This window comes from Phoenix dactylifera, chromosome 1 (assembly GCF_009389715.1).
Source record: "Phoenix dactylifera cultivar Barhee BC4 chromosome 1, palm_55x_up_171113_PBpolish2nd_filt_p, whole genome shotgun sequence".
NCBI classification, from domain to species: domain Eukaryota; kingdom Viridiplantae; phylum Streptophyta; class Magnoliopsida; order Arecales; family Arecaceae; genus Phoenix; species Phoenix dactylifera.
This window is the reverse complement of record NC_052392.1, coordinates 21,279,129-21,301,747: the sequence shown is the minus strand read 5'-3', so window position 1 is coordinate 21,301,747 and position 22,619 is coordinate 21,279,129. Positions and strand designations below refer to the sequence as shown.

Sequence of the window (22,619 nt, the reverse complement as noted above, 5' to 3'; positions counted from 1 at the left end):
TTTTTTTTTCTTAGGAGTACGGAGTGCATATATATGAATAAGCAGACTTGCCGGTATATATGATATGAGGGTACCAGTCCTTCCTTCGGTTAACATGTCTACAATCGCTGGATGATAATCGCAACCCAAAGAGCTCTATGGGCCCGGTATCGAAGGCAGCCGTGATAAACCGGTCCATTCCAGGATTATATCCACACGTGGCAACCGAGATATGGAGGAGAAACTCCAGCGCCAAATAAACTCCAGTGCCGGTTGGGCTGGACCCCGGTCCCGCTAAGAGCCAATCCAAGCTCGGACCTCGTCGAGGGCTCAGCCGACCTCAGACGGGTCTCTCCGCTGCTACGACCTACGTCAACCTTTCCTGATGCTCATAGCAACGTGCCCTGGGCTTCATATGCACCAACGTGCCCGGCCAAGCCCGAGGGCCCTCATATTCGCTGACGTGCTCTGGCCAAGCCTGGAGCTATATTCTACAAACATCAGACATGCCAGACACCACAGTTTTTAGTGATATCCATGCATGTCCACAAGCAACATCAGGACGCAATGGCTAACTACTAGGCATGCAGTTTAAAGTTACAAACTACATGAAATTACAATCAGTTCATGTATGTCTCAACAAAAAAAAAAAAACAGAACAATTTAATTCCACCATTTATACCTATTATCCATGTTGCAGATAGCCAGATACTGAGGCTCATCATCTAAGGTCATGGAAAAATTATTTTACCGAGCTCCCTCTCCTTCTCGATCCTCTAACCACAGTGGTATAGGGAACTGATATAGCCAGCTGGCTAAGCCTCTAATGATGGTGTGCATGAGGGTATAATGTTCTGATCTTACTCTTTTCATTCTATGTTTTTTAAATGATTCTTAGACTAAGGATATGAAATGGTTAAGAAGTACCTATCTCATGTTAGTTCTATGTCATTCAAACTAAAGTCATTAAAAGGGCTATCTTACTTAGAGGTGGCAATCGGATTGGGTCGGACACAAATGGATCGGGTCCAATGCAGGTCAGGTCGGAAAATCATAAATATGAACCCGACCTGTTTATTAAATAGGTTAGAAATTAAAATTTTAATCCGACCTATTTATTAAACAGGTAAGCCGACCCGACCCATTTAACCTGTTTAATAAACATGTCTTTAATACGTCAAGAAAGGTAGAGAAAGATGGAAACCCTAATGTAGATTGGAGTTGAGAACAAGGAGAAGAGTGCTCACCAGGTTACAGAACTCACACTGATCGGAGAAGCACTGCATCTTTTGGTTTGAAAGGGGCTCTGGAAACGAACTCCCAACCTGGAACTCTAGAACCGGCCCTCCCCGCTCCCCATCCCCATCCGGTACCGATCTAACCCCCCATCCCTAGGCCGTCGCCGCCGTAACCCCCCAACCCTAGGCTTGCTAGCCGGCACCGTAGGATATAGCACATCCCCGGCGCCATAGGCGGCGACGGAGGTAGGGCCGAGAGGGGGGGGGGGACCGGGGCACCGTAGGCGGCGAGAGGGGCGATGGCGGCAGGGGCGGGAGGGGGGACCAGGGCGTCGTAGGCAGCGAGAGGGGCGACAGCGGTGGGGTAATCGTAGACGGAAAGCTAGCCCGGGAAGGGATGGACCTTGCGGGCGGGGTCGATCTTGGTGATCTTCTTCTAGCGTTCCTGGAGGTAGAGGCACTCGAGCTGGGCTACGCCGAGGCCTTGCTGAGGGGGGCGCTTGGGGGGGACTGCCTAGGAGCCTGGAGGTCTTCCTTGGCTCCGGCCTCGTCGGGGAGGAGTCCTTGGCCATGGGATCCGGCAGGGGAGGGAGTCCATTCTAGGAGGCGCCGCCGCCGTTTCTCCTCTTGCGAGGAGGAAGAGGAATGCCGAATGCGGGGTAGGGGGAGTAGTTAGGGTTTGAATTGTTTAATGGGCAAAAGGTTACGGGTTATCTGATTCAAACCGACCCAATATATTAAACGGGTTAAACGGGTTAGACATCTAAAACATGTTTCCGATCCAATTAATAAACAAGTTAAAAGGGTCAACCTGTTTACGACCCGAACCTGTTAAGGCGAAACCCAAACTTGTTTATGGCGGGTCGGATACGGATCGAATTGGCGGATCAGGTCATATTTTGCCACCCCTAGTCTTACTGCTTGTCTCATGTTCTTACCATGTTATCTCTTAGTGTAAGTCATCGGGAAGGCCGCTTTTGCCTGTTTGATGCTGGGATGGCGAGTGTGGGGTGTTTAGGCCGCATCCGTGAGGGACTTGCCTATTAAGCTCGGAAGTAGTATGACTTAGAACTAGATTGATGAGTTTGAGACAATAGTCGCCTCTGTGATAGACTTAATGATTAAGTTTGAACTGATATAAGATATAACAAGATTGATGAGTTCTAAACCATATCTGTGATGGTGGTAGCGTACTAAGTATTCACACTCCATGAATTTTAAGCCAAGAAGTGAATTAAGAAAAAACTCTTAATAGAGAGTTTCAATCAGAAGAAAATAGAGAATTTAGAAATTAGTATTTTAAAACATTCTCTGCGAGTAAGTATAAGAAGAAGAAGGAGAAGGAGAAGGATAAGAAGAAGGAGAAGAAGACGAAAGGAGAAGGAGAAGGATAAGCATAAGGAGAAGAATAAGAAAGGAGAAGAAGAAGAAGAAGGAGAAGGAAAAGGATAAGAAGAAGGAGAAGAAGGAGGAGAAGAACAAGGAGAAGGATAAGAAGAAGAAGAAGGAGAAGAAGGAGAAGATGAAGAAGGAGAAGAAGACGAAGGAGAAGAAATAGGAGGAGGAGGAGAAGGAGAATATGCCATAGGTACAGTTCTAGGCATTCCTGTGTAAATTAAAATAGGATTTTTTGCATAGATACCCTTCTACATATCAGATTTTGCGTGAATATTCTTCGAAAATTGATATTTGCATGTATACCCGCGTAAAACTCTGTTATTGCACAAATATTCCTAATATAACGGTTGTTCTAACCGTGTTAAAAAAATCATATTTATATTAATTAAAAATAAAATTAAAAAATGACCCATATTCAGTTCAGTGTTCCCTCATTTTCTCCCTTCAAAAGTTAAAAGAAACAAAAACCAAAAAACAGAAGGAAAAAAAAAAAGAAGCCTGCAACCGAGACACTAGGGGTATCAACAGTGTAATAGATCGAGAGAGAATCTTGACGAGCCAAGGTTCCCTTGGATTCTGTGAACCCATGCTTGTTGCTATCCTTCCACGCTTGAACCCTACTCCCCTTAGGGCTTTTCCTCTTCTTTTTTTGCCCCCCCCCAATCTCTCTCTCTCTCTCTCTCTCTCTCTGCGGATCCATTCAGGTCGGGTCGGGCCCGTTCGGTAAACCCAGATCCGATCCAAAAAATGATTCGGATCCAATTTTGGGACCTACCCGAACCCGTGGGTCCTAAAATTCGAGTTAGGTCGGTCACGCAAAGCTACCATACCTCTTAGTATCATATTAATCCCATCATCAGATCAATTGCAGGAGGTAAATCTAGATACATCCAATTTGTAAATCTTATTGTATATTTTTGTTATATTCATGATAAAGAAACAAGCCTTTGTTCATAGAACCAAATGCATTTCCTAATAAATACAGGATTATAAAGGCTATTATATTAATTAATGTATCTAAATTCTTTCCATCTATTAGGATTTTTTTTGCGTATATACCTTTCTAAATATAAAAAATGTATGAATATCCTTGTAAAGGTACTATTTGCTTGTATACCCTTATAAAAATTTCTATTTGCACGCCTACCCATTAAGAATATTTTAGTCATTTTAATTTGAAATCATTAATTTTTTAAGTGCGTGAAGCATTACTTTTATACTTGCAAGTAAAGTTTTATATGTGTGGATGTATATGCATTTCCAGTACGGTCATTCATGAATATATAAGAGATCAAAAGACCCCACATCACTGGCATGTCTTATAAAAATTTATGTTGCATAGGTAGCTGGAGACTATATGATGATGTGAGACCCTTACATTAGTAGAACTAGAATCTTAAGTGATCTAAGCCTTTTCAGCAAGTCCCTTTTGCATGTACTTACTACTAGCAAGTTAAAGTGATGCAAGACAAAAGGAAGCACAATTCCATGTCCTTTATACATGTGTTTATTACTAATAAGTAAAAGCAATGTGATGAATGCAAGTTTTGAATAATCCCAAACTTCATATTTGAGGAAAATGTTTGCAATTAGAAGGAAAAATATCAACTAAAGTGGCACCACATTATAAAAAGAGAAAGCATCCCCCATTGATTTACCTCTGATTTCCCCTCAATTAGCTTCTTAAGCTCAGCAAGCATTATTGTCTTTGCTGATTTTGTATCCCCATATTTGACAGCTGTTCATTCCCCCTAAAAAATAAGCATGTTTCTAAAAGACCAACCATATACCAAACCAACAGACATAGATAAATTATTATAAAAACCTTACCTGAAATTCTCCAATGCCAGATGTTGTGTAATTTCCTTGAAAAGCTAGTCGTTAAATGAGGCAAAGATTTCATATCCTTCACGAGGATATCAACAACTTTTGCACGATCATGCCTTGAAACAGAAATGATATAAAAATCATGCTTAATTATAAAATAGAAGGGAAGAAAAGGATAATCATATGGAATGATAAATATCACAGGAAACAAGCCCGACAAGCCATTTTCCAGTCAAACGAAACAAAAATTCTCCAATTTAAAACCACTTCCCCTGCAAGGGCTCAATTCAATCACTTTAAAAGAAAATACAAGAACAGGAAACTTACTTATCCAATGACTCAAGGTAGTTCTGTTTCCAGATTTCAAAGAAGATTTTCATGGATTACCGGTCATCATCAACCTTAGTAAAACCAGAGAGGCATCGCTCGACTATATCCCAGTTTCCACTCTGCACTTCATCTTCAAAGAATTTCATATTGGAATAGAAACCAGATTCCTTCTCAAGCCTATCACGAAAATAAGAAGAAGAAGGCAGGTAAAAATTAAAAAACAGAACCTTTACTCAACAGCGGTTAGAAAAACAAATCACGAATGAAGGTTTGAACCTTTTTCCCAAAAGAACGCGTACTTTTGGACGGTCTCTTTGAAGTCCTCATCAAGCAATTGCAAGATCAAGAAAACCTACTCTCTGCCAAGGGAAGACATTGTAATGCCACGTCTTTCTCACAAATATCCACACCGTTGTCACAAGTCTTCACATTTAAACCCTAAATGATCAAAAGAAAAGGAAAGAAGGATCAAATCATTCTTGAAAAAACAAAAGCAAAAGCATCAAGATTCCCAGAAAAATCCAGAATTCAGCTCATCAGAACTTTCCAAATCGAGACAAAACTCAGAAAGAATCAAGAAACCAGTAGTAAATCACTCAATAACCTCTTCTTTCCTCCTCCACAAAGATCCGCCGACGACAGGAATCTCTACCCAGCGTTAAAAAAATATTGTTGCTGGAAATTGGACCCGGGGGCAATCTTCGGTCGAAGAGAGGAAACGACTGTTCGTTCTCACGGCGGGGCGGCGGTCTGTCGGCGGGCGGCGTCCTCCGTCCGGGGCTGTCGGAGAGAAGGAACAGCAGGTCCTCGCAGCGGGGCGGCGATCCGTTGGCTGGCGGCGTCCTCCGTCCGGGTGCCTGCACACGAACCGGTGGCCGGGTTCTCCGGCGCCGGCCCTCCGACGCTCAAGTCAGGGAGGGGGCAAATAGTGGGGAGAAGGAGATAAACAGTGATTTTTGGGTGTATGAATGTTCCGATCCCCCCTTGGGAGGCCAAGGCTCCCTTTTATATGCGGGGGTCGGTTTACCTGTGATGTAACAGGGCGAGGCCGTAGTACGGCTTGGCATGTTGTTCAGGTCGGCGCTTGGTCAGGCGAGTCATTGCACTGATGTCGGCGGTATGGCCGAGATCAGAGACTTATCATAGTCGACTAGACCCTGCTGGGTCGATTTGCCGTGGAGAGCCGGGGATCGGTAGATGTCAGGAGCCATGCGCATTTATTGTGGAGTAAGCCGGAGATCCGCATTTATTATGGGGTAAGCCGGAGATCCGCATTATTGGTGGAGTAAGCCGGAGATCCGCATTTATTATGGAGTAAGCCGGAGATTACAGCGGCCGTGCGCAATAAATGCCGGAAGGGTGTTAGAGTACGGTCCTCGGACATCGGGGTTTCTCTTAGGTCGGAGGTTTCGGGGTCGGTCATCTTGTGGCCGAGCGTTCCGAGGTCGGACGCTGACTTCGGCTGTCCGGGGTCGGAGGTTGTACGGCTTCTTAGGGGTATTTATGTCATTTGGGGGAAACTTTATTTCCCCCAACACTACCCCCCGACTTCCGAGTTCGAGCGGCTTGTGGAGCTCGGACGTGGGAAGTAAAGTCTGTCACTAAGGTTGGGGGGAAGGTCTCGCCCGCCCCCTTGTGCTTTCCGGAGCTTTTATGGTGAGATATGCGCCCTTTGGCGTCTCGAGGCTGCTTAATTCGGTGAGCTAATGATGGAGCTCGTATCATCATGCTTCTTGAATCGCCAGGATCATTTTACGGCGGATTAATAATGGGGGACCTCGAGCTCGTCGAGGCGGTGTCTCGATTCCGTAATCGATGTTTCTGGCTCATTAATGAGTGTGCCGTTACGGGGTTTGAAACGGACACGCGGCGCGACCCGGGGTCGGACGCTTTCGATTTCATGTTACTGGATCATAATTCCGAAGAAGTGGAGGCCTCATCGGGGCTCCACGTGTCCCAGATCTTATTAAACGAGGGGAGCGGGGGTTACGTCCGCTCGTTCCTCAGGACGATTTGATTCTGTGGGCCCATGATGAGGCCCCGAGATCCGATGGGACAACGCTTCGATTTCGTATCCGATTTATTAGACCGGAGTGAATACGGTGCCTCGGCTTCCGAGGTCGACACGTGGCGCAACCCGGGGGGATGGGAACCAACCCCGTCGATCTGGGCCGTCAGGGGGGTCTATATAAACCCCACGAGTCTGCCCTAAAGGTCTTGTTTGGCTGCCTCTTATTTTCGTCGTCTTTCCCCCCTGCTTTCTCCCTCAGCTGAGTCTTGCTGGTGGTGCCCGGAGCGATTTCCGGCAATGTCCAGTAGGTTTTCTTCCCGTTTTCACTAGGGTTTCCTCTTTTCTCCTCCTCGTCAACCTCCATTTTCTACTCTTAACTTTTGCTCCACTCTTCCGTGAGAATGGGTTCCGGTCCCGAAGAGGTTGGGTCGAGTCTGTCGGAAGAGGAGCTGGAGTTAATCCGCTCCCGTTTCTTCTTCCAGCCCGGGTTTCGCCTTGAAACCGCAGGGCCGGAAGACAGGGTGACGCAGCCGCCCCCAGGTCGGATCGCGGTTTACCGCGAGACACTTTGGGCGGGCCTGCGTTTTCCCGCCCATGAGTTCGTGAGCAACTTGCTGGCCGAGTACCAACTCGTCCCGGCGCAGTTGGCTCCGAACTCATGGAGGACCATAATTGGGTTTTTATCCCTGTGCCTCGGGCACGGAATCCCGATTTTGGTAGGCCTTTTTCGCCGGTGTTTTCTGTTAAAGAAAAATCCGGCGGACGTTGGGTGGTTATATTTCGCCTTTCGGGGCGGTATGTCACTCTTCCGGGGCGCCCCTTCCTCGATTCACGAGTGGAAGAGGAAGTTTTTCTTTCTGGCGTCTGCGGCGCCTTGGGGGTTCGAGCCAAGGTGGGGACACCCTCGGCTGAAGGCCCTCAACAAACTCTCCGAGCCCACGGGGAGGGAGCTGAGGACCCTGGACTCTTTGCGAGCCCTCGGGAGGGGCAACGACCTGACCGAGCTCCTGCGGGAGGACGCCCTGGCGAGCGTGGGTCTGAGCTCGGCGCGCCCCGAGGGTAAGGGCGGTTGCATTATTCTATTTATTTATTTCTTGTTCTCCGTCTTTACGGTCACTGGTCTGACTCTTAACAAAATTTTTAATTTCAGATATTCCACGCATGCCGACCAGCAACACATCACTTTTCTCTCGCCTGAGGAGGCGAGAGGCCGAGGTCGGGGGCGCAGTGCCCCAGCCTCGGAAGAGGGCGAGGACGGACGGCGCTTCTTCGTCGGCCGGGACGAGTGGCCCCGAGGCGGGGGCCCCTGCAGCCGACCCGAGACGGGAGCGGGTTGTTGGTGATGCGGGCCCGTCGGCCCCTCCTTGCCCTACCCCCCTTTCCCAGCGGGGGGAGCCGTCCGTGGTCCGGCCGCAGCAGCCAGGACCCAGGCTTACCCGAGGCACCGAGGCGAGCGGCTCCGGGACCTCGGGTTCGATCGTGCCGAGCTCTTCTCGGGCTTTCCGAGAAGAGTCGGCCGAGCCGGACTCTCCTACTCCCGAGGGGCGCTCGGCCTTTCAAGATGCCGAGGTCGCACGCTCCATGTTGCGGCGTGCGGTGCTTCCAGCGGACCGGGCCGTGTTCCGGGGTATTTCGCTGGAGGAGGTCGTCGGCAGTGCTTACTGCAACACTGCCCGGGTAAGCTTTCTTCTTAATTTCCCCGAGTTTTTAGCGTACATATGTGCTTTTCGACTCACAATACCCTCGCTTCTTCCTTTTCAGCATATTCTCGAGCTCGACACCATGGCGTTCATCGCCCATGGGTATCGGGAAGAAGTTCAACAGCTCGGCCAGCAACTGGAGCCGGCCAAGAAAAGAGTCGCCGAGCTGGAGGCGGCGTTGGCCGCGGCCGAGGCTCGGTGGACAGCCACTGAGGCTGAGCGCCTTGCCATGGTGGGGGCGCTCGAGGAGGAGAAGGCGGCTCATGCCCTGACCAGGGCAACCATGCGCGACGCGGAGGCGCGCTTAGGGGAGGTCCAGGCCAGGGTCGCGGCCCTCGAGTATGAGGAGGGGGTCTTGCGCCTCCGACTCGGGCAACTTGAGGCCCGGGAGAGGAGGGCCCTCGAACGAGCCGAGCATGCTGTGGAACTCTTCAAAGAGTCGCAAGAGTTCCGCGACATGTTGGAGGAGGAGACGGTCGACGGTTTCCTTCGAGGCTTCGAGAACTTCCGGGACCAGGTGCGCCGGTACTGCCCTCAGTACGACTTCTCGACGGTCCGTCCGAGGGAGGACCGGGGCTGGGGGTCCGACGTGCAAGCCCTTCCTGCCATCCTGACGTCCGAGGCGGGAATATACGAGCAGGACCCCGCCGAGCCTTCGACGGGGGTAGCCGAGGCGGACGGTGTCATGGAGGCGGCTCCGGCGGCCGAGTTCGATGCTGTCCCGGAGGCGGCACCCGAAGCTCCTGCTCCCGGCCCCGAGCCTGTTCCGGAGGAAGATCATGAGGTCATCAATGTGCCGGATGACCCCCCGGATGTGGCCCCCGCCGCTTAGGACTTAAGCATATTTTTCTTTTCTTTTTCATTGTATCCGGGGTCGGCCCTTGAGTGGCCGACTTCCAATTTTGTAATTGGCCTTCCGGCCCTTTGTTAATGAAGAAATGTTTGTCATTCTGTGTTCATCTTTCCCTCTGTTGTCGTGGATGAGGCTAGAACCTTGGCTAACCGCCTCGACGACCTCTAACTTCGTATTTTAATCTTTGGGCTGCTTAACGAAGCTGCCCTTTTCCCTGGCTATATCTTAGCCTTCTCGGATTCCAGTCGTCTCGACCAAAGGGAGCTCCGAGCTTAGGTTTCTAGAAAATTTCTCTAAGTCCTATAACTCGGATCTTAGAGTCGTGGGAGTTGCCACGTTTGGCCTTTAGAAAAATCTTAAGGCACCGAGGTCGGGCCTTAGCCCTTCAAGTGGGACCGGAATAGGTCTATTCGTGCCGCTATTCGGGGAGTTTAGTCGGGTTTCCGAACTCAACTCCCAACCTCTCATAGGGAGCGCGGGCTAATAAACAAGTTATTGCCGAAGGTTTTCATAGTTATCGTCCTCGGACCCTGCCGAGATTTCGGCGAACAAGGCTGGGATTCCCAAAGATCGCCTTGGTACCTGTGCTTGGCTGGTACATTCGTGGCCGGGACCACTTTCCCAGCTGGACGTCGGAGTTTACTTAGAAGAGCCGAGTTGGGCCCTACTTTATAAAGCCTTAGTACGGATTACGGAGACTTGACGAACAGAGCAGGCATAATGAGGTTGGGAGGTCGGTCTTAAGCCGACTCAGCGAAGAAGCCCGGCTTTGGGGCAAAATAAGACTCCAACATTGGACGAGATCCCGCTTGGCAATATGTAGATAAAATTTGACAAGGAGGGCGTCTAGTTGGGTGTACCGCTTGCATTCCCGGGGTCATGCTTCGCATGGTGGAGTAGGTCGCTTTCCTTCCTCGTCGACCTCCGGAGTCATTTTTGACTGGTAAAAGGGGCCCGGGCTTCCCATGGACCCGGCGACTCTTGCCGGAGTTGAGAGGATCTGGGGAGGCTTTGTTAATTTGTAGCCCTTTTTGAGATCAAGGGGGCTTAAGACCCTATGGTCGGACCTCGAAGCGCCTCAGCCTTGGTCGAGGGATCTCACATCAGGTCGGCGGGTTTGTGGGCGCCTTGCTGACCTGTGATACCTCTCGAGGTCGAGGGAGTCTGGTTCTCTACGGTCGACTCTCGGGGCATCCCGACCTTAGTCGAGGGATCGCTCGCTTCGGAGGTCGGGGATCGTCGACCGCTCCCGGGGGTCCACTTTGTGGCGCCCCGGGTGGAGCCACCCTTTCCACCCCTCACGGTGCCTTCCCGAGGTCGAGGGAGTCTGGTTCTCTTCAGTCGACCCTCGGGGCATCCCGACCTTAGTCGAGGGATCGCTCGCTTCGGGGGTCGGGGATCGTCGACCGCTCCCGGGGGTCCACTTTGTGGCGCCCCGGGTGGAGCCACCCTTTCCACCCCTCACGGCGCCTTCCCGAGGTCGAGGGAGTCTGGTTCTCTTCGGTCGACCCTCGGGGCATCCCGACCTTAGTCGAGGGATCGTTCATCAGGTCGGCTGGTCTGGGCACGCTCTACCGACCGGTGACGCTTTCCGAGGTCGAGGGAGTCTGGTTCTCTACGGTCGACCCTCGGGGCATCCCGACCTTAGTCGAGGGATCGCTCGCTTCGGGGATCGGGGATCGTCGACCGCTCCCGGGGGTCCACTTTGTGGCGCCCCGGGTGGAGCCACCCTTTCCACCCCTCACGGCGCCTTCCCGAGGTCGAGGGAGTCTGGTTCTCTACGGTCGACCCTCGGGGCATCCCGACCTTAGTCGAGGGATCGTTCGTCAGGTCGGCTGGTCTGGGCACGCTCTACCGACCGGTGACGCTTCCCGAGGTCGAGGGAGTCTGGTTCTCTACGGTCGACCCTCGGGGCATCCCGACCTTAGTCGAGGGATCGCTCGCTTCGGGGATCGGAGATCGTCGACCGCTCCCGGGGGTCCACTTTGTGGCGCCCCGGGTGGAGCCACCCTTTCCACCCCTCACGACGCCTTCCCGAGGTCGAGGGAGTCTGGTTCTCTACGGTCGACCCTCGGGGCATCCCGACCTTAGTCGAGGAGGCGCTACGGGGGGCCGCGAAGGTACTACCCCGTTGTTGGTGTCGAGCGCCACGGGGGACTGCGAAGGTACTACCCCGTCTTTCCGAAGTGTCGAGGGGTCTGGGCACGCACTGTCGACACTCAGGGCATCTCGACCTTAGTCGAGGAATCTCGCTCCAGTCGACGTTTCACCGTCCTGCGATTCTTCCCGAGGTCGAGGGAGTTTGGGACTCTACGGTCGAGCCTCGAGGCATCCCGATTTTGGCCGGGGGATCTGAGGATCACAGACGACCCAATATTAGAAGAGAATTACAGTCATCAAAATGAGAGGAATATTTGCGGAAAAAGGAGCTGAGTCCATTATCCTGATTATCTTGAACCCCTTGGGGTTTCACTGGTAGTACATTCGTAAATTCTCGGAGTTCCAGCTTCGTGGGATCAGAGTCCCTTCCAGGGACTTCAATTTGTACGCCCCTGGCCGTTGTACCCGGGCGATTTGATACGGTCCTTCCCAGTTTGGGGCGAGCTTTCCTTGCTCGGTTGGTTGGGAAGCCTCGGCTTTCCTGAGGACGAGGTCCCCTACCTTGAAGAGCTTGGGCTTAACTCTGGAGTTGTAGTATTGGGCCGTTCGCTGTTGATATCTTGCCATGCGCACCCGGGCGACCTCTCTTGTCTCTTCGACGAGGTCCAAATTGCTCCTGAGCTGGGAGGAATTGGTATCGGGGTCGTAATGCTCCACCCTCAGAGAAGGCAAGCCGATCTCCAATGGGATGACGGCCTCAGTGCCGTATGCTAGGTTGAAGGGGGTCTCTCCCGTGGGCAATCGGAACGTGATCCGGTACGCCCAAAGGACATTGTACAAGTCCTCGACCCACTGTCCTTTGGACCGATCAAGCCTAGCTTTGAGTCCCTGCAAAATAGTTCGGTTAGTTACCTCAATTTCTCCGTTTGTCTGGGGATGGGCAACCGAGGTGAAGCGATGATCAATGCCGAGCTCAGAGCAAAACTCCCTGAAATGAACATTGTCAAATTGTCGACCATTGTCAGATATAAGGATACGGGGTAGTCCGAATCGGCAGATTATAGACTTCCACACGAAGTCCCGCATCTTTTGCTCGGTGATCCGGGCGACAGGTTCGGCCTCGACCCATTTGGTGAAGTAGTCGATGGAGACGACCAGGAACTTTCTCTGTCCGGTGGCCAGGGGAAAGGGCCCCAGGATGTCGATCCCCCATTGGGCAAACGGCCAGGGGGCGATGATGGAGGTCAGCAGAGCTGAAGGTCGGCGCTGGATATTGGCGTTTCGTTGGCACCGATCGCACTTGCGGACGAAATCCGTTGCGTCCTTCTGGAGTGTGGGCCAGTAGTATCCCTGTCGCAGGATCTTGTGGGCCAAGGCTCGACCCCCCAGGTGATTTCCGCAGATCCCTTCATGGACCTCTCGGAGGGCGTAATCCGCCTCGGAGGGGCGGAGGCATCTGAGAAGGGGAGAAGTAAATGATTGTCGATAGGGTTTATTCTCGTACAAGACATACCGGGGAGCCTGGCGCTTGATTCGGTGAGTCTCCGTCTCGTCATGAGGTAGAGTTCCATCCTGAAGATAGCAGACGAGCCCGTCGATCCAGCTTGGCTCGGAGTCGATGCACATAGTGGGCTCGGGTTCCTCCGTGCTGGGGACCCGAAGATACTCGAGCGCTGTTCCCTTGGGAAGCTCGCTCATGCGGGAGGTGGCCAGTTTGGATAGCTGGTCTGCCCTGAGGTTTTCCGCTCTGGGGATATACTGAATATTGAAAGAATTCAGGGCAGATGTGAGTTCCCGCACCTTTTGGAGATACTTTTGCATGGATGGCTCTTTAGCTTCAAAATCTCCTTGGACCTGGTTCACCACCAGCTGGGAGTCGCTAAAGACCGTCAGGTCTCCTACTTTTAGTTCTTTCGCCAGCTTGAGCCCGGCGACGAGAGCCTCATACTCGGCCTCATTGTTCGAGGCCGGGAACTCGAGGCGCAGAGCTTGCTCGGCCACCACTCCATCTGGACTGGTGAGGATAAGTCCGGCCCCGCTGCCCCCCGAGGTCGAAGACCCATCTGAGTGCAGGACCCATGGCTGTTTCGGGGTCTCCTCCACGGACTCGGATGGCGGCTCGGGGTCGTCCGGAAGGGTGCACTCCACGATGAAGTCGGCGAGTATCTGAGCTTTGATAGTCGGCCTGGGCCGATATTCTAGGTCGAATTCCCCGAGCTCGACCGCCCATTTGGCGATCCTCCCCGCACGATCCGACCTCTGCAATTTCTGCTTCATAGGCTGGTCGGTTAATATAGCTATCGTGTGGGCTTGGAAGTAAGGCCTGAGTCTCCGAGCCGAGTTGATGAGAGCGAAGATGGTCTTCTCAAGTTTAGAATATCGGGTCTCAGCATCCCTGAGAACCCGGCTGGTGTAATAGACCGGCTTTTGGAGCTTGTCTTCTTCCCGGACGAGGACCGAGCTTACTGCAGCTGGGGAGACGGCCAGATATAAGTAAAGAATTTCGCCCTTCTGGGGCTTGGTGAGCAGCGGGGGAGAGGCCAGGAGGCTCCGAAGCTCTTCGAAGGCTTGCTGGCATTCTTCTGTCCACTGGAAGTCTTTCGGCCGTTTGAGGCTCTTGAAGAAGGGGAGGCAACGCTCGGCTGATCGAGAAACAAACCTTCCCAGGGCGGCTACCCGCCCCGCGAGCCGCTGCACCTTCTTAACTGTCTTTGGAGGCGACATCTCTTGCAGTGCCCGGATTTTCTCCGGGTTGGCTTCAATTCCGCGTTGGGTCACTATGAAACCCAGGAACTTGCCCGAGGTGACTCCAAACGCGCACTTCGCCGGATTGAGTTTCATTTGGTATTTTCTGAGCTTGGCGAATGTCTCGCTGAGATCGGCTATGTGGTGTTCCGCCGCTTGGCTCTTTACCAGCATGTCGTCCACATAGACTTCCATATTCCGGCCGATCTGGTCTTTAAAGATTTGGCTGACCAGTCTCTGATAGGTGGCCCCAGCGTTTTTCAGGCCAAAGGGCATCACCTTGTAGCAGTAGGTGCCCCTGTCGGTGATGAAGGCCGTCTTCTCCTCGTCTTCTGGCGCCATTCGGATTTGGTTATATCCTGAAAAGGCGTCCATAAAAGTTAGCAGTTGGTGTCCTGAAGTGGAGTCGACGAGCTGGTCGATGCTCGGGAGAGGGAAGCTGTCTTTTGGGCAGGCCTTGTTCAGGTCGGTGTAGTCCACGCACATACGCCATTTTCCGTTGGCCTTCTTTACGAGGACTACGTTGGCGAGCCAATCCGGGTAGGAGACCTCCCGGATGAAGCCGGCTCTGAGGAGTTTGTCCACCTCCTCGGCCGCAGCTCGTTGTCGCTCAGGGGCGGAGCCTCTTTTCTTCTGCTTTACAGGCCTGCTGGTTGGCCTCACCTGGAGTCGGTGGACCATGACCTCGGGGTCAACTCCTGGCACGTCCGCGGGCGACCAGGCGAAGACGTCAGCGTTGTCCCGCAGGAAGCTGACGAGGCGATTCCTCTCATGGGCGCCGAGGCCGGAGCCAACCTGCACGGTTAGCTCGGAAAAATTTTCTTGTAGTGGGATTTGAATAAGGAGCTCACCGGGCTCTACTTGCTTCTTCCAGAGGGTGTTCCTCGCATCAAGGGTTTCTATGGGCAGTGAAGGGCCCATCGGGCGGTCTGGTGCCTCGGCTGGTTGCTTTACTGTGTGGGCCGCCATGTAGCATTGCTTGGCGACCAGTTGGTCTCCGCGGACCCCGCCCACTCCTTGGCCGGTGGGGAACCGCATGAGCAAATGGCGAGTTGAAACCACGGCTCGAAGGGCGTTTAACCCTGGGCGCCCAAGGATGGCGTTGTAGACCGAGGGCAGACGGACCACCAGGAAGTCCGTCCTCACAGTGCTCTCCCGGGGGGCGAGGCCAACTGTAACAAGGAAGCTAGCCTCACCTTCAACCGGGACCGCATCTCCGGTAAACCCGATCAGCGGGGCATTGATTCTCCGGAGGTGTCCTTCTGTCAACCCCATTTTTTGGTAGGCATGGTAGTACAAAATGTTGGCTGAGCTTCCATTGTCAACTAGGACACGCTTTACATCAAACCTATTTACAATCATTGAGATGACCACAGCGTCATCGTGAGGGGTCTCAACCCCTTCTAAGTCCTCGTCCGAGAACGAGATGACTTCATCAGTGCGTGGGCGCTTCGGGGGTGCTCCCTGGGCGGCTGTTCCTGTCGAGGTCCGCCCAATCATGTTGATGGTGCCGGCGATAGGCCTGTTGCCGCCAGGATTTTCGGTTGGTGCGTCATTCTCCGCCGGCCTCCTTCCCTCATGTCGGTTCCTCATGAACCGGTTGAGTACTCCCCGTCTGATGAGCGCCTCTATCTCGTCCCGGAGTTGGAAGCAGTCCTCCGTGTCGTGCCCGCGATCTCGGTGGAAGCGGCAGTACTTCCTGGGATTTCGGAGAAATCCCGTGTCTCGCATAGGAGGCGGGGGTCGGAAGAAGTCCCGACCCTCAATTTCCATCAGGATCTCGGCCCGAGGAGCATTGACGGGTGTATAGTTCTCATACCTCGCCTGGTACGTCCGGGGCCGTGGTGGAGACCTCGGGTGAGGAGGTGTCCTCTGCTGAGGTCGCCCCTGTTGACGGGGCGGGCTCCTCAGTCTGGGGAGATTCTTCTCTCGGCGGGGAGACCGGCTTCTTTGTCGACCGCGCTCCTCGCGGCGCTTCTTCCGCTTCTTCGAGGTGGGCTCGATTGCCCCCCGTCTGGAGGCGACTGCCTCCTCGGCCTTGGCGTACTTCCGGGCTCGGGCAAGCATTTCGGTGAAGTCGGCCGGGAAGCTCTTCTCGATGGAGAAGAGGAATCGATAGGAGCGGACCCCAGTCTTCAGAGCCGACATGGCTATCGATTGGTCTAGCTCGCGAACCTCCCATGTGGCGGCGGTAAAGCGATCCAGGTACTCTTTGAGGGACTCCCCCTCCTTCTGCTTGATGTCCAGGAGGGAGTCTGATGTTCGTTGCTGGCGCCGGCTGGCAGCAAAGTTGGTGGCGAACTGCCTGCCGAGCTGCTCAAAAGAGGACACCGTGTTCGGCTTCAGACCAGAGAACCAAAGCCGAGCGGTCCCTCGGAGGGTTGCTGGGAAGGCCTTGCAGAGTATGGCCTCCGAGGACCCTTGTAGGGCCATGAGGGCCCGATAACTCTCCAAGTGGTCGAGGAGGTCGGTGATTCCGCTGTAGGGCTCCACCTGAGGCATTTTGAACCTCGCGGGAACTGGCTCGTCCTCGATCTGGCGGGAGAAGGGGGACTTGGTAGTGAACTCAAAGTCCCCTTCCTGTCTTGCCTTCTTGCTGTGGAGTGCCGCAATCTGGCGCTCCAGATGCTCGACTTTTCGGTCGAGCTCCCCCACCCGTGGGATTGTCGCTGTGGTTTGCGCCAGCTCACGGTGATCCGGGGCTGACTCCGCCTCAGAAAGTTGGGGTCTCCGGTCAAAACCTTCTCCCGGTAACTCTCTCCGGGGAGAAGCTCGTTCTCCATCGTTGGCTCTGGAGGAGCCATGCAAATTTTGGCTGGGGAGAACCGGGCCGTTGGGGAGACACTCCGGCGGGGCTTGGGCCTGCGGGGGAAGTGCCGGTAAAGCCTCCACGCGCCGCAGGCCCTGAACGGCGGCGGCCAGGGCCTGGACTTGCTGTGCCAGGGCATTGAACTGTTCCGGCTGGACCTGAGGAGCTGGGTCAGCCGGAGTTGGGGAATTCTGGACGGAGTGTCCAGGACTTTGCGGGGGACGCCGGGAGACGTTAGAGGTTCCCTTACTTCTCAACTTCATGACTGCTACTCGGGCCCTTCCTCTAGCGCCAACTGTTGCTAGAAATTGGACCCGGGGGCAATCTTCGGTCGAGGAGAGGAAACGACTGTTCGTTCTCACGGCGGGGTGGCGGTCTGTCGGCGGGCGGCGTCCTCCGTCCGGGGCTGTCGGAGAGAAGGAACAGCAGGTCCTCGCAGCGGGGCGGCGATCCGTTGGCTGGCGGCGTCCTCCGTCCGGGTGCCTGCACACGAACCGGTGGCCGGGTTCTCCGGCGCCGGCCCTCCGACGCTCAAGTCAGGGAGGGGGCAAATAGTGGGGAGAAGGAGATAAACAGTGATTTTTGGGTGTATGAATGTTCCGATCCCCCCTTGGGAGGCCAAGGCTCCCTTTTATATGCGGGGGTCGGTTTACCTGTGATGTAACAGGGCGAGGCTGTAGTACGGCTTGGCATGTTGTTCAGGTCGGCGCTTGGTCAGGCGAGTCATTGCACTGATGTCGGCGGTATGGCCGAGATCAGAGACTTATCATAGTCGACTAGACCCTGCTGGGTCGATTTGCCGTGGAGAGCCGGGGATCCGTAGATGTCAGGAGCCATGCGCATTTATTGTGGAGTAAGCCGGAGATCCGCATTTATTATGGGGTAAGCCGGAGATCCGCATTATTGGTGGAGTAAGCCGGAGATCCGCATTTATTATGGAGTAAGCCGGAGATTACAGCGGCCGTGCGCAATAAATGCCGGAAGGGTGTTAGAGTACGGTCCTCGGACATCGGGGTTTCTCTTAGGTCGGAGGTTTCGGGGTCGGTCATCTTGTGGCCGAGCGTTCCGAGGTCGGACGCTGACTTCGGCTGTCCGAGGTCGGAGGTTGTACGGCTTCTTAGGGGTATTTATGTCATTTGGGGAAAACTTTATTCCCCCCAACAAATATATATAGGGTTTTCGAAGATAGGAGACGATGAATCGAAGATGCAGCACAAGTAGATGGGGGAGAAAAAAGCGGAAAAGTAATACCTGAGGCTATATGACAAAGATTCTTAAAGAACTCCAAAAAGAAACCAAAGAAAAGGAGCTCACCTCAGAGCCAAAGGACAGAGAGAGATCGGCCAAGAGAAGACCAACAGCGAGACAACCTCTGTTCTGTTCTCCCACTCGCCGCTCGGAAGAAACGAGAAAGAAAGAAACAAAGGAGGAACGAACGGAAAAGGAGACGTCGAGAGGCCATATTTATAGGGGCAGGAGACCATCGAGGAGCTGCTTGCCTTGTTACTGATGATAAGCGCACATGAGACCGATGAGGCCAGATTGTGACCCGCGTTACGGGTTACACGACCCGTTCGCGGAAGCAGGATTTTGCAACCGGCAGCTGTCCTTCTACGCCATAAATTAGTAAATTAGTTGCTGAGACTAGGATTTGGCGTAAGCCGTTTTTATAACTCTCTTCTTTCCGAATTCTCTTGAAAAGCGATCGAAGGGCCTCACTTTCCCTGTGGAAGGACTAAAAACAGAAAGATCGGTCCCTTACAACGCTCGAAGTCGGAGCGGGAGCAGAAGAATGCGGTAAAGCTGGGACACGATAAGGAGTGTCACGATTAGCAGTAACACTTAGGGCTCGTTTGGTTCGCGGGAAGTATTTTTCCTCCTAGGAATATGATTCCTGAGAATCAGATTCCTAGGAAGAGGATACCTAGGAAAGTACTTTTGGCATGTTTGGTTAACCATGGGAAAGTGACAAATTTCCAAAGTGCTTTTGTTTGGTTGACCATCCACTTTCCTAGAAAAGTTATGTATAATTCCTATTATGCCCTTAATAAAAATTAGGTCTTTAATGCCTCTTTAATGCCTCTTTAATGCTTCTTTAATGTTGAAGGGTCTTTTTGGGAAAAAATAAAAAAGGAGTGATTCCCACCTCATGGGAAAGTAACTTTTCCATGTTTCTCATGGGAAAGACTTTCCCATGAAATGTGGGAATCATATTCCCATGGGAATACAACTTTCCCATCTCTCTCCTTTGAAAACTCCAACCAAACAAGAGGCATTTCATTACTTTCCCGTTGACCACACTTTTCCGCCTCTTTTTCCTGCGAACCAAACGAGCCCTTAACGTGGAGCGGATCCTGTGCAGCTCAGCTTGCAACAATTGTGTCTTGAAGTTCTCTCAAACGCCTCATCTGCCTTGATCTAAGGTTGAGATCGTCTCTACAATGTTTGAGACGTGTTGATCGTGAGAAACATTGTGTGCGCCTCTAAGATGGTAGCACAGTTGGAATGGGCTAAGATTCCACAGGAGTGACTCAGATTCGAAACATGTGGGCGTCAATTAAATGTGGGTACCGGATGCCCTCCGTCTGGTTTGCTCGGTAGAATCGCTATCTAATCCGTCGAGCCCGGTACTGAGGTGGCGCTGGAGTGACGTACTCACACGTGAGATAACCCACGGGTCGGGAAGAGTACGAGGAAAGGATGGCCATCCTGTCTATCCGTATCAAACATTTTTTGATGGAAGGAGGGCCCAGTGGGACTGCTATGTGGGTGAGGTTTCCTCTCCCCTCTTCTATTTTTTAGCAAAAAAAAAAAAAAAACATTGTGCGCTGGGTTGTCTTTGAAGTGGCCTATCTGGATGAGTTTTCTTATTTAATAGGGTCGTTGCGTTGAGGCACGCATGTAGGCTTGGGCCCGTTTGGCAAGGGGGCTAAGTGGTGGGTCCATTTCGCTTTAGTGGCTCCAGGGAAGCAGTTTGGTGCCCCCTTTTATTCAACCTCAATTTGCCCTAGCGAGAATTCCGTTCAACAAAAACTTGAACTCAGCCAAATATTTTACATGGATTTTTCCTTATCCGAGCTCAGCATGGATGCTCAGTTGCAAGCACCAAATAGACCTTAAATGATGCGTATTTTATTGTTTAGATAAAAAGGGTGGGAGCACCTCTAATAAGAAAAACTGCAAGTCTAACATTAGAGAAATGCCTTTACTATGGTTTAGATTTTAAATCTTTCTCGGCCTAATAGATGCATACACTAAACTAAATCGTTTGCAAATATGCATTCCATTTACTTTCCTTTATGGGGTCGCGCTATAGAGTTGGTGAGTCGAGCCGATACAGTATGGCACATCCCATACCGCCCAGTTCGGACCGGTACGGCGTACCTTGCATTGGACAATGCATCTTACAATTATTTTATAGTTTTCTCAAATTTTATGTTTTTTTGCAAAAAAACTCTTTACTCAAAATTCACTCAAACATTCCGAACAAAGTGAGTCAAGCTATACCGAACTGAACATGCCAAGAACCGACACGGTTCGGTAGATTGGTATGGTCTTTAAAACCCTCTGAGCCCCCCACGCCGCGACGCATTTCCTCTCCCCTTCCTTCCACCATGATTAGATCTTTGAAACCCCACTATGCAGTTGTCGGAGGCTCCACCAATACCCGACATTAGTGCCACCACCATTGATCAATATTGGTGCCAACTGAAATGCCTTCGATTGATGCCAATGCCGAGTATACCTCTCTTTGTCCCTCTCGCCCCTCTCCCTCTCCCTCTCCCTCTTTCTCACCTTCATCTTTTCTACCCATCCCCAGTTCCCCTCATTCCAAGGTTACGGTTACAATTTCCTCCTTCTCTCCCCTCCTATTCTATAGATTCTAGATTATTATCTTCAGTTCACGTTGGCTCGATACAATATATACGGATATGCAACCTTCCATACCAATCTAGAGAACCTTACTTTACTATATGGTGGCAAGTTTTTTTTTTTTCCAAATTCGTTGTGGGTTGTGGCCATATTTGAATCTCATTGTGCTATTTGAACCCAAGCCTATGATTCCTTACATATTGTTGAGTATGGACCTGGATTTCAATCCAACCAGATAGACTGAAAAAACCCCTTGACATTTTCAAAAGAACATGGACCTTAGATTTTGAGAGTTCATACAAGTTGAACTTAGCCCTTTATATCAATCAAATAATTTTAATAATCCAGTAAGTCTTAGAATATATGACAACATCAACACATTAATTGTCCATTGGCCCCACTAAATTGGAATGATATTTCACAATTTGAAATGAACTAGATCTCTTCAAGCCAGTAAAATCCAGATTACAAAATTATGTTGGCCTTCAAGCTTGGAGTGAACATCTTAGAACAATTTCCCGCTGTTCGCTGAACATTATTGCCAATTGCAATATGTTCACTACTCAAGATGTAAAAATAACAATGTATGTATATAATCATCACATGGATTTCTTTTTTGGTAAATCATAAATACTTTAAAAAATATTTATCAATAATTAGTGATCACGATCATTGAGTAGCATGCAAACATATAATCAATCATGCAGAAATTAGTACATTATTATGTCAATGAGAACGAATAATCCACAACCTTTTTGAAGGGTATACTATGGAACAAGGTCAGGTTTGAGTCTTTTTTTAATGTTTGGGGAGAGGATGGAACGAATAAATGTTTATTTTGCAGACAAGAACATAAGGTGGCAATCATAGCCTGCCTCCGGAGAATCTTTCCTTCATTTACATAAAGAGATGAAAACGATATTAATTAACGCCATATGGATTGAACCACATTTTTTGTATTCAAGCACAGCCATTCTTTCCTTCATTTTCTTTTTGTTTGAAAGAAAGTATTGGTATCGACCAAAGGTTAGTTTGCAAATTGAGGTTGGGTTAGGTACTGTTGGAAACTCTAGTCAAGTCCAAAGCAGGAGACCATGATCAAGGTTGGAGTATTCCACTAGCATCATGCTGACATTTCAATCTAAAATAACCCAACAACAAATGGGAAACGTAAAATTACTACTACTTGTTTTTAATCAGAAAATTTGATGCCGGCGTCCCAAAAAAGTGAGACCCTTCCAATGCTTAACTCCATGTTCTCTTCATTTGTCACGGGGGATAAAACTTTATCTCAATCAACTCCATCTTCTCATTAGTAGATGGGTTGTTTTAGAATTCAATTATATTGATCGATGCAAGAAAAGAAGTTATTTAGCTTGCGTTAACCTTGGTTATGGTGTGCAAGTTCAACCAACATTCTCTCTTGAGATTTCATTTTAATTTTCTTTTTGTTTAGAGGAATTATTGTAATCCTTATTTCTCTGGAACTTTAAGACATGGGAGTTCTTAGGTTAAGAAAAGGGAAGATAATCTACATGACCTGATAGGTTTATATTTATCGAGAGAAGACCAGACCTATCTTTGATCCATTCCCGTTGGAGTTTTCCAGATCATTTGATACAACTACGAAAGTCTTCTGTTTAATTAAAAAAACTATCAAAGTCCCGTAAAAGCGCCTTCCAATTGACGGACTGGCTCTTTTTGTTATTGAATAATAAAACAAAGCTAACCACTTTTATTTTTGTCTCTAGACATC

At 50.9% G+C, this 22,619-nt stretch overlaps 1 pseudogene; it reads right to left on the bottom strand.

Moving 5' to 3' along the window:
- Positions 1–3,800: 3,800 nt before the first annotated feature.
- On the bottom strand, positions 3,801–20,791 carry LOC103711510 (annotated as a pseudogene).
- Positions 20,792–22,619: the final 1,828 nt, after the last annotated feature.